Here is a 10,385-nt window from a genome sequence, read left to right as displayed (position 1 = left end):
AGAAATACAAATATATAAATTTGTTTCTATTTTTCAACAATTGAGAATGAACAATGATTTTAATCCCATGCCTCGTTCATTCCTGTATCCATTCACCTTGCTTTCATTCAACCACTACCTGACCTATTCGTAAAATGTTGAGATGATCCCAAATGTAACCGTTAATTCTGATAATGCATTCCACAAGCCATAACCAATAGAAGAAAAAAATCTTGTCTGCCATCTTTAAAGCCTTCCATTTTTTTCCCCATTCTAAAACTTTCGTATGAGAACATTGGATCATCCCCAGTCATTCAGATTGTTAAACATCTCAATCTAATCAGCACATTATGTCCTTTATCATAAAATAGTTTTGTTAAATATGGTGATACAGCACCGACTATTAATCACCTGTTCACACTAATTCAGGGTTATCCCACTCTCCCATCCACTATCTACACATTACAGACAATTTTACAAAGGCCAATTAATCTACAAAACACATATCTTTGCGATGTGGAAAGAAATTGGAGCACCTGGAGGAAACCCATGCAGTCACAGAATGATCATGCTAACTCCACATAGAAGTCCACTCCAAAGTCAGAATCGAACCCGGGTCTCTGGAGCTGTGAGGCAGTAGCTCTACCAGCTGCACCATTCATTCATCATTGTTGAAAACATTAACGACGCAGTGGTACTGTTTTCCAAAGGGAAGGGTGACGGACGCACCACACATCTCTGTCCTCCAGTTCCTGCGGACTTCCGCCGCTGGAAGTATAGAATTTTGTAGCGTGTGCTTTATCATCATTCCTTACAATGCAATGTGCGACAGTGATCGCAACTTCTACTGAAGTGTGGATGGCCGTTGGCTCGCTAGAAATTCATTCCCCCTTTGACGTCTTGTTTTTGGTCCTGCTGGGAGCACTGCCCCCTCCACACCTGGCAAACCAAGTGTGGGAGACAGTTTAGTCGCCGACTATCCGACCATGGAGCAGGTAGCACAGGATTACATGGTACCCGTGGTGGGGGGAACACCCCCTGACCTGACCAGCTGCACCACTGTTTGCAAATATCTTTCCTGAGATTTGTACTTCATCCTAAAGCCTATGCCATATTCTTGCTGCAAACAATTTACACCCTCATACATCAAGGTCCTTCACACAGTTTATAGCCTCATAGCTAAACTAATATGCAAGAAGCTAATGTGCGATATCAATTACTTACAAATCATGCATATGTGTAATTCTGGAGTCAGAGCAATAGACTTGACTATTGACCATCTCTGAAATGGTCTTTTAGAAATAAATGATGTCCCTGCCGGAGATACTTACATCCCCTGAATGAATTGTAAAAAACATCCTTTGAAATCCACCTGAAATTACAGATTAATTTTTGTCCTTCGGTTTAATTTTTACCCAAAAATTGGCACCATTAACTTACCAGCATTCTGTTAGTATCACACGTGAAATGTTTTTGGAATGGGATTTAACCTCCGACACAAAAGCTGGAATGTTACAATTGAGCCAAAATTGATACTTCGTGCTGTGAAATTCCTTTTCTTGGAGAGACATTTCGTATTTAAAAACAAAAACAAAATTGTTGGAAGAACACTGCATTACATTAAATAACTTTCAAAGATAAATGTTGCGCTTCAATGAAAATCATTAATTATTTTTTGTTAGTAATTAAAATTCTAACTTAAACCCAGCCAGGCCAAAAGGAATATTACTATATTCAAAGACCTATAAATTTGATTAATGATAAGTATTGTTGTATGTAATCTGGTATGGTTTCATTCTATATTTGGGATAGAATGTATTAAATGTTCTCATATAGTCAGTGATAGGGTGGAAGCAAAGTGCAAAACTATGAATGAATGGAATATCGTGGTGGTCACAAGGGGATTGCAATGACACCAGTTGAATTATTCAGGAACACTCCAAGTAAAAAGTGGTTGTGCATAGCAATTCCTCACTTGGTCTTTCTCCAAACTTTCGCTGCATCTGTTCCTGTTTGTCAACTTCCATCAGTATAACTGGTGACAGAACATCACGTTAGGATGGCAATAGATTTTATAGATTTTATCGCAGAAAACTTGTTCTTTGAAGATCTTGAGTATCACCCTCCTCTCTTCTCTCACATCCCTAAAATAACTAACAATAACAAACTATCCTTAACAGCATTAATGTGCAGAGAGATGTCGGGGTCCAAGTCCATAACTCATTGAAAGTGGCAACATAAGTAGATAGAGTGGTAAGGAAGGCATATTGTTTGCTTGCCTTGATAGGCTGGACTACCTAATATAAGAGTCAGGAAGTCATTATGCAGTTTTATCGGACTTTGGTTAGGTCAAATTTGGAGACTTTCATGCAGTTCTGGTCACCCCATTACATGAAGGATGTGGAGGTTTTGGAAAGGTTCCAAAGGCGGTTTACCAGAATGATGCCTGGATTAGGGAGTATTAGCTACAGACAGCAGTTGCACACTTGGATTTTTTTCTCTTGAAAGCCAGCATCTCCAGCATCAGATAGAAATATATTAAATTATGAGAGGCATAGATAGGGCAAACAGTCAGAACCTTTTACCGGGATGGAAATATCTAATATTAGACTAAGTGGGACCCGTTGGGTCCCAGCATCACACGGGAGGGCTGGTCACCAATGCAATATTCCACCTCTCCACCAATTCCAATATTGCACGCCAGTGGGGGAGTGGGGGGGGGGGCTGTCTGTTGCGCTAGTATGGGTGTTGCGGGCCGAAGGTACTTGTTTCCAGAGGTTTAGTATAGACATTGTGGGCCGAATGGATTCTTGGGCTGGCAGCCAACTGTTGCAACGATTTTAAAAGCCAAGGCGAGGAAATTCATTTTGTGAATACAAACTTTTTTTAAAAAGGCGAGGCAAACAATTGGGCTGCAGCCACACCTGGCAACCAAAATTCATTTTGTGAACACAAACTTTTTTAAAAAGGCGAGGCAAACAATTGGGCTGCAGCCACACCTGACAACCAAAATTCATTTTGTGAACACAAACTTTTTTAAAAAGGCGAGGCAAACAATTGGGCTGCAGCCACTTTACAGCCGCATCGAGGGGACTCACCGTGGAGTAGACGTGCGTTCAGTGTTATTCGCAGCTCAGAGAGCCGTGACCCTCTCACTTCGTGGGTCTGGCAGAGACTGAGTGAGGGACTACACTTCCGGATTTTATAGTCTCTCCCCCCTGCCGCCAGCGGGGGCAGCAGAGAGAATGGCGATTTAAAAAAAAACATTAATATCTTTCTGATTTTTCATCGATGGGAAAAATCCTCTGGTCCTGGAAGGCGGAGAGGGGCTCTGAGTGATGTGGCCAAAAATGACAGCCGTAGGTGGCGGCGTTCTCTCGGAAATCGCAGCACAGTGGGCCAAAAGCGGTCAAGATCAGACTTTTAATAATATAGACAATGGGGCATAGTTTTAAGGTGAATAGAGCAAAGTTCTATACTCTGCTTATTCTCCCATTTGTGTTGTATTGTGTTGTAAGGGAAGTGCCTGTGACAGAGCAGCAGATTAGTGCACTAGAAAGTGTTAGTAAAAAAACCCATCTGGAGCACCTGTCTTATTGGCCTTGGCAGATTTGTGCAACTTGAATCAAAATTAATAAGTGCCAATCACTTAAAGAATTACAACATCATGAAGCCAACCAACAACTAACTCACAGTATAATTTATTTTAAAATTATTTTATAATTTATTCGTATATTTTTTAATGATTCTTTAATTATCATTAGCTTTCACCTTTCCACGGAAGAATGCACATTCAGAAATTAAAAATTAGCTGCAGTTTTGAATTTTAAAAATGTATTGGATCAAATTTGGACCTACCTTATCAATATAGCTTTCAACAACTCTTAACACAAGCACGTACAGCATCATGGATACCATTCTTGATATCTAAGAACTCTTGAAGTCCCTATAAATGAGGAGCAGCAAATCAATTCCAGGCACTAAATACTGCCATTTCACCATTGTTAGATATTAATAGTTATGTAGCTTTTTTACATTTTATATTCAGGATGTGAGCATTTGTTGCAAAACCTACGGTTATTGTCCGTTATCTAATTGCCTTTGAGACAACCGTGCTTAGACATCTTCTGGAATCACAGCACACTATCAAATGTCCATTTATGATTTAGATCGAGCAAAAAATAAAGGAACATCAAGACGTTTCCAAGATGGTATGTGACTTGGATGAAATCAGCAGCTGGTAGTGTTCCTGCACCCCTGAATTCCTTGTCCATATTTTAAAGGTCATAGGTTTGGGTGTTGGTGTTTGATTGACATATGTAAGTAACCACAGTGCATTTTGCAGAGAGTATCCAGTGTGACATTGGTTCATAAATTCATTGTTCTAGGAGCAGAATTAGGCCATTAGGCCCCTAAAGCCTACTTCACCATTTAATCATGGCTGATTTATCCATGATTTAATGGATAGAATAATAAGATCTGCGCTTCAAACGATAAAAGAAAAGACTAGTACAAAAGTCTAATTATTTTTCATGTTGTCAAGAAGTTTAGATACATTGTGCAGTCATATGGTTGAAATTTACTAATTAGTGGTTTACCTAGCCCTGGGAATATTTTCAAATGATGAAACATTTCTCTATAATAATTGAGTCAAAATTCATAGAATTAATGCCATTGCCCAGAATAAAAGCACACAATACCGACAACGTGCATTTGTTAATTATGCTGAATTTTTTAGCGACGTCTCCAACTGGGTGCACAGGATTACTTTTATTAATCCAGACATTTTGGATACCTTTGAAAGACTGCTAACTTTAAGGATTTGACAAAGTATTTAATTGAGAGTACATTAACACAATTAACTCTTTGGAGAGTTCTCTCAATAATATTTCTATGCTAAAGATGTGAGCTTTTTCTCCCTCTGAGTTTTCTAGTTTAGCTGAGAATAATACATTAAAAACAAAGTTCACACTGCGAATGGGTTGATACATTTTATTCACAGGTAAAACGATCACTATGACATTCTAGCTGATTCTCCACCACATTTTCATAGAAACATAGAAACATAGAAAATAGGTGCAGGAGTAGGCCATTCAGCCCTTCGAGCCTGCACCGCCATTCAATATGATCATGGCTGATCATCCAACTCAGTAACCCATCCCTGCCTTCTCTCCATACCCCCTGATCCCTTTAGCCACAAGGGCCACATCTAACTCCCTCTTAAATATAGCCAATGAACTGGCCTCAACTACCTTCTGTGGCAGAGAATTCCACAGATTCACCACTCTCTGTGTAAAAAATGATTTTCTCATCTCGGTCCTTAAAGACATCCCTCTTATCCTTAAACTGTGCCCTCTAATTCTGGACTTCCCCAACATCGGGAATAATCTTCCTGCATCTAGCCTGTCCAACCCCTTAAGAATTTTGTAAGTTTCTATAAGATCCCCCTTCAATCTTCTAAATTCTAGCGTATACAAGCCAAGTCTATCCAGTCTTTCTTCATATGAAAGTCCTGCCATCCCAGGACATCCCAAGACATTTCATGTCTTGAGACTTCACATTATGAGCAGGGTCCCCACCAAATAACTTCATTTCAGGAGGAAATTGTAACCACATTTTTAAAATGTCATCAGCATTAACCTGCTGAGAATTTTTCACCATCTTCTGTTTTAATTTCTGACTTTCAGCACCTGCAGTCTTTTAGTTTCATTGACATTTTAATATTTAGTTAAGATGGAATACAGGTAAAGAAACACTGGAAACCTGATATTTTTGTCAAAGTGTTTATTTGGTTAGAAGTGCTCTGTATATGGAATAAAAGATGATGTTTCTATTGTGGGTTAAAATCATGTTAAATATATGAAATCAGGTCATACAACGTACCTGTACTTCAATTTCCACAAATGCTATCTAACCTGCTGAGTCTTTCCAGCATTTTCAATTTTAATTCCAACATTTCATCTATCTATCTATCTATCTATCTATCTATCTATCTATCTATCTATCTATCTATCTATCTATCTATCTATCTATCTATCTATCTATCTATCTATCTATCTATCTATCTATCTATCTATCTATCTATCTATCTATCTATCTAGCCATAGAGGGAGTACAGAGAAGGTTCACCAGACTGATTCCTGAGATGTCAGGACTTTCATATGAAGAAAGACTGGATAGACTCGGCTTGTACTCGCTAGATTTTAGAAGATTGAGGGGGGATCTTATAGAAGCCGATGTTGGGGAAGTCCAGAACAAGGGGTCACAGTTTAAGGATAAGGGGGAAATCTTCTAGGACCGAGATGAGAAAAACATTTTACACACAGAGAGTGGTGAATCTCTGGAATTCACTGCCACAGAAGGTAGTTGAGGCCTGTTCATTGGCTATATTTAAGAGGGAGTTAGATGTGGCCCTTGTGGCTAAAGGGATCAGGGGGTGTGGAGAGAAGGCAGGTACAGGATACTGAGTTGGATGATCAGCCATGAGCATATTGACTGGAGGTGCAGGCTCGAAGGGCCGAATGGCCTACTCCTGCACCTGATTTCTATGTTTCTAAGTTTCCCTCTTCTCACCCCTCTCCCTCTCCCACCCATCCCTCTCTCCCCCACCCCCCTTCTCTCTCTACCCTATCCCCTTCCCTCTCTCCCCCTGCCCCCTTCCACCTACCCCTCTGTCCCTCTTCCACCACTCCCCCTACCCCTCCCTCCCCACTCTACCACTTCTCTCCCTCACTCCACCCCTTTCCCTCCCCCACCCCTCTCTCTCCCCGTCCCTTCCCGCTCCCGTCTCCACCCCCACCCCTTCCCCCTACAACTCTGACCCCTCCCCACTCTTCCACCTCTCACCCCTCCCACTATCCCTCCCCACTCTTTCCCCCCTCTCCCCCCACCTCCCTCCCCACTCTTTCCCCCCTCTCCCCCCACCTCCCTCCCCACTCTTTCCCCCCTCTCCCCCCACCTCTCTCCCCCTCCCTCCACACTCTTCCCCCTCCCTCCCCCCCACATCTCTCTCCCCTCCCCATCCCTCTCTCCACCCTCTCTTCCACTTCACTTCTCTCCCCCCTTCCCCCTCCACTCTCCCTCCCCACTCTTTCCCCTCTCTCCACCCACCCCTCTCCCCTTCCCTCCCTCCTCCCCTCCCTCCCCATCCCCCCCCTCACCCACATCTCTCTCCCCATCCCCCTCTCTCACCCCCTACCCCGCTCTCCATTCCCTCCCAAATCTGCCCCGTTTACTCCTCCTCCTCTCCCCTCCCTCCCCTTCGAGCCCCAGCCCATGGTGAACGTTCCATTGTGTGATGTCACAATGCCCAATGCTCAAAGACATTCTTGCCATAGAGGGAGTACAGAGAAGGTTCACCAGACTGATTCCTGAGATGTCAGGACTTTCATATGAAGAAAGACTGGATAGACTCGGCTTGTACTCTCTAGATTTTAGAAGATTGAGGGGGGATCTTATAGAAACCGATGTTGGGGAAGTCCAGAACAAGGGGTCACAGTTTAAGGATAAGGGGAAATCTTCTAGGACCGAGATGAGAAAAACATTTTTCACACAGAGAGTGGTGAATCTCTGGAATTCACTGCCACAGAAGGTAGTTGAGGTCTGTTCATTGGCTATATTTAAGAGGGAGTTAGATGTGGCCCTTGTGGCTAAAGGGATCAGGGGGTGTGGAGAGAAGGCAGGTACAGGATACTGAGTTGGATGATCAGCCATGATCATATTGACTGGAGGTGCAGGCTCGAAGGGCCGAATGGCCTACTCCTGCACCTGATTTCTATGTTTCTAAGTTTCCCTCTTCTCACCCTCTCCCTCTCCCACCCATCCCTCTCTCCCCCACCCCCTTCACTCTCTACCCTATCCCCTTCCCTCTCTCCCCCGCCCCCATCCCCCTACCTCTCTGTCCCTCTTCCACCACTCCCCCTACCCCTCCCTCCCCACTCTACCACTTCTCTCCCTCACTCCACCCCTTTCCGTCCCCCACCCCTCTCTCCCCCTCCCTCCCCTCTCCACCCCCACCCCTTCCCCTACCCCTCTGACCCTCCCCACTCTTCCACCTCTACCCCCTCCTACTATCTCTCCACACTCTTTTCCCCCTCTCCCCCCTCCTCTCTCCCCCTCCCTCCACACTCTTCCCCCTCCCTCCACACTCTTACCCCTCCCTCCTCCTCTCCGTCCCCATCCCTCCCCCCCACATCTTTCTCCCCTCCCCATCCCTCTCTCCTCCCTCTCTTCCACTTCACTTCTCTCCCCCCTTCCCCCTCCACTCTCCCTCCCCACTCTTTCCCCTCTCTCCACCCACCACTCTCCCCTTCCCTCCCTTCTCCCCTTCCTCCCCATTCCCCCCCCCCTCTCACCCACATCTCTCTCCCCATCCCCCTCTCTCACCCCCTACCCCGCTCTCCTTTCCCTCCCAAATCTGTCCCGTTTCCTCCTCCTCCTCTCCCCTCCCTCCCCTTCGAGCCCCAGCCCATGGTGAACGTTCCATTGTGTGATGTCACAATGCCCGATGCTCACAGATGTCCAATCGGAATGGATTCATTTGCATATGCCTTTGCAGGAGCCCCAGCCCATGGTGAACATTCCATTGTGTGATGTCACAATGCCCAATGTTCACATATGTCCAATCGGAACTTAAGAGGGAGTTAGATGTGGCCCTTGTGGCTAAAGGGATCAGGGGGTATGGAGAGAAGGCAGGTACAGGATACTGAGTTGGATGATCAGCCATGATCATATTGAATGGTGGTGCAGGCTCAAAGGGCCGAATGGCCTACTCCTGCACTTAATTTCTATGTTTCTATGTTTCCCTCTCCACACCACTCTCCCTCTCCCACCCATCCCTCTCTCCCCCACCCCCCTTCCCTCTCTACCCCACCCCCTTCCCTCTCTCCCCCCGCCCCCTTCCTCTACCCCTCTGACCCTCTTCCACCACTCCCCCTACCCCTCCCTCCCCACTCATCCACTTCTCTCCCCTTACTCCACCCCTCTCCCTCCTCCACCCCTCTCTCTTCCCCTCCGTTTCCCTCTCTCCCCCACCCCTTCCTCCTACCCCTCTGTTCCTCTTCCACCACTCCCCCGTCCCTCTTCCACCACTCCCGCTACCCCTCTACTCCTCCCTCCTTCCCCACTCTGCCACTTCTCTCCCCCTTCTCTCCTCCCCCTCCCTCTCCTCACCCCTCTCCCTCTCCCATCCCTCTTTCGCCCACCCCCTTCCCTCTATCCCGCCCGCCCCCCTTCCCCCTATCCCTCTGTCCATCTTCCATCACTCCCCCTACCCCTTTCCTCCTCCCTCCCCACTCTACCACTTCTCTCCCCCCACCCCCTCCACTCTCCTTCCCCACTCTTTCCCCTCCCTCCCCCCACCCCTCTTCCCCTCCCTCCCCATCCCCCCCTCCCCCACATCGCTCCCCAACCCCCTCTATCACCCCCAACCCCCTCTATCACCCCCTACCCCGCTCTCCTTTCTCTCCCAAATCTGTCCCGTTTCCTCCTCCTCCTCTCCCCTCCCTCCCCTCTTCTCACCCCCCTCCCCCCACCTGTGTGTTTGGGGGGTGGTTAATGTGAGTGTGATGCCGCAGCCCCCCCCCCCCCCCCCCCACCCAATATTTCAAAAAATACTGGCTTCTCACCCATAGAAGCAGCCCAGCCCCAGCCCCAGCCCCTGGTGAACGATCCATTGTGTGATGTCACAATGCCCAATGTTCACATATGTCCAATCAGAATGGATCCATTTACATATGCCTTTGCAGGAGCCCCAGCACCTGATGAATGTTCCATTGTGTGATGTCACAATGCCCAATGCTCAAAGACATTGTTGCCATAGAGGGAGTACAGAGAAGGTTCACCAGACTGATTCCTGGGATGTCAGGATTTTCATATGAATAAAGACTGGATAGACTCGGCTTGTACTCGCTAGATTTTAGAAGATTGAGGGGGTATCTTATAGAAACTTACAAAATTCTTAAGGGGTTGGACAGGCTAGATGCAGGAAGATTGTTCCAGATGTTGGGGAAGTCCAGAACAAGGGGTCACAGTTTAAGGATAAGGGGTAAATCTTTTAGGACCGAGATGAGAAAAACATTTTTCACACAGACCCTACCCCTCTCCTTCTCCCTCCCCACTCTTCCACTTCTCTCCCCCCTTCCCCACTCTTTCCCCTCTCTCCCCTCACCGCTCTCCCCCCCCCCCCCCCCCCCCCCCAATATTTCAGAAAATACTGGCTTCTCACCCATAGAAGCAGCCCCAGTCCTCCTCCTCCTCTCCCCTCCCTCCCCTCTTCTCACCTCCCCTCCCCCCACCTGTGTGTTTGGGGGTGGTTAATGTGAGTGTGATGCCGCAGCCCTCCCCCCCCCCCCCCCCGCAAACGCCGTTAGGGAAACAGACCCAATGGGTCTGCACCTGGTCTAGTT

This window comes from Amblyraja radiata, chromosome 1 (assembly GCF_010909765.2).
Source record: "Amblyraja radiata isolate CabotCenter1 chromosome 1, sAmbRad1.1.pri, whole genome shotgun sequence".
Lineage (NCBI taxonomy): Eukaryota > Metazoa > Chordata > Chondrichthyes > Rajiformes > Rajidae > Amblyraja > Amblyraja radiata.
Note: the sequence above shows the minus strand (reverse complement) of the source record.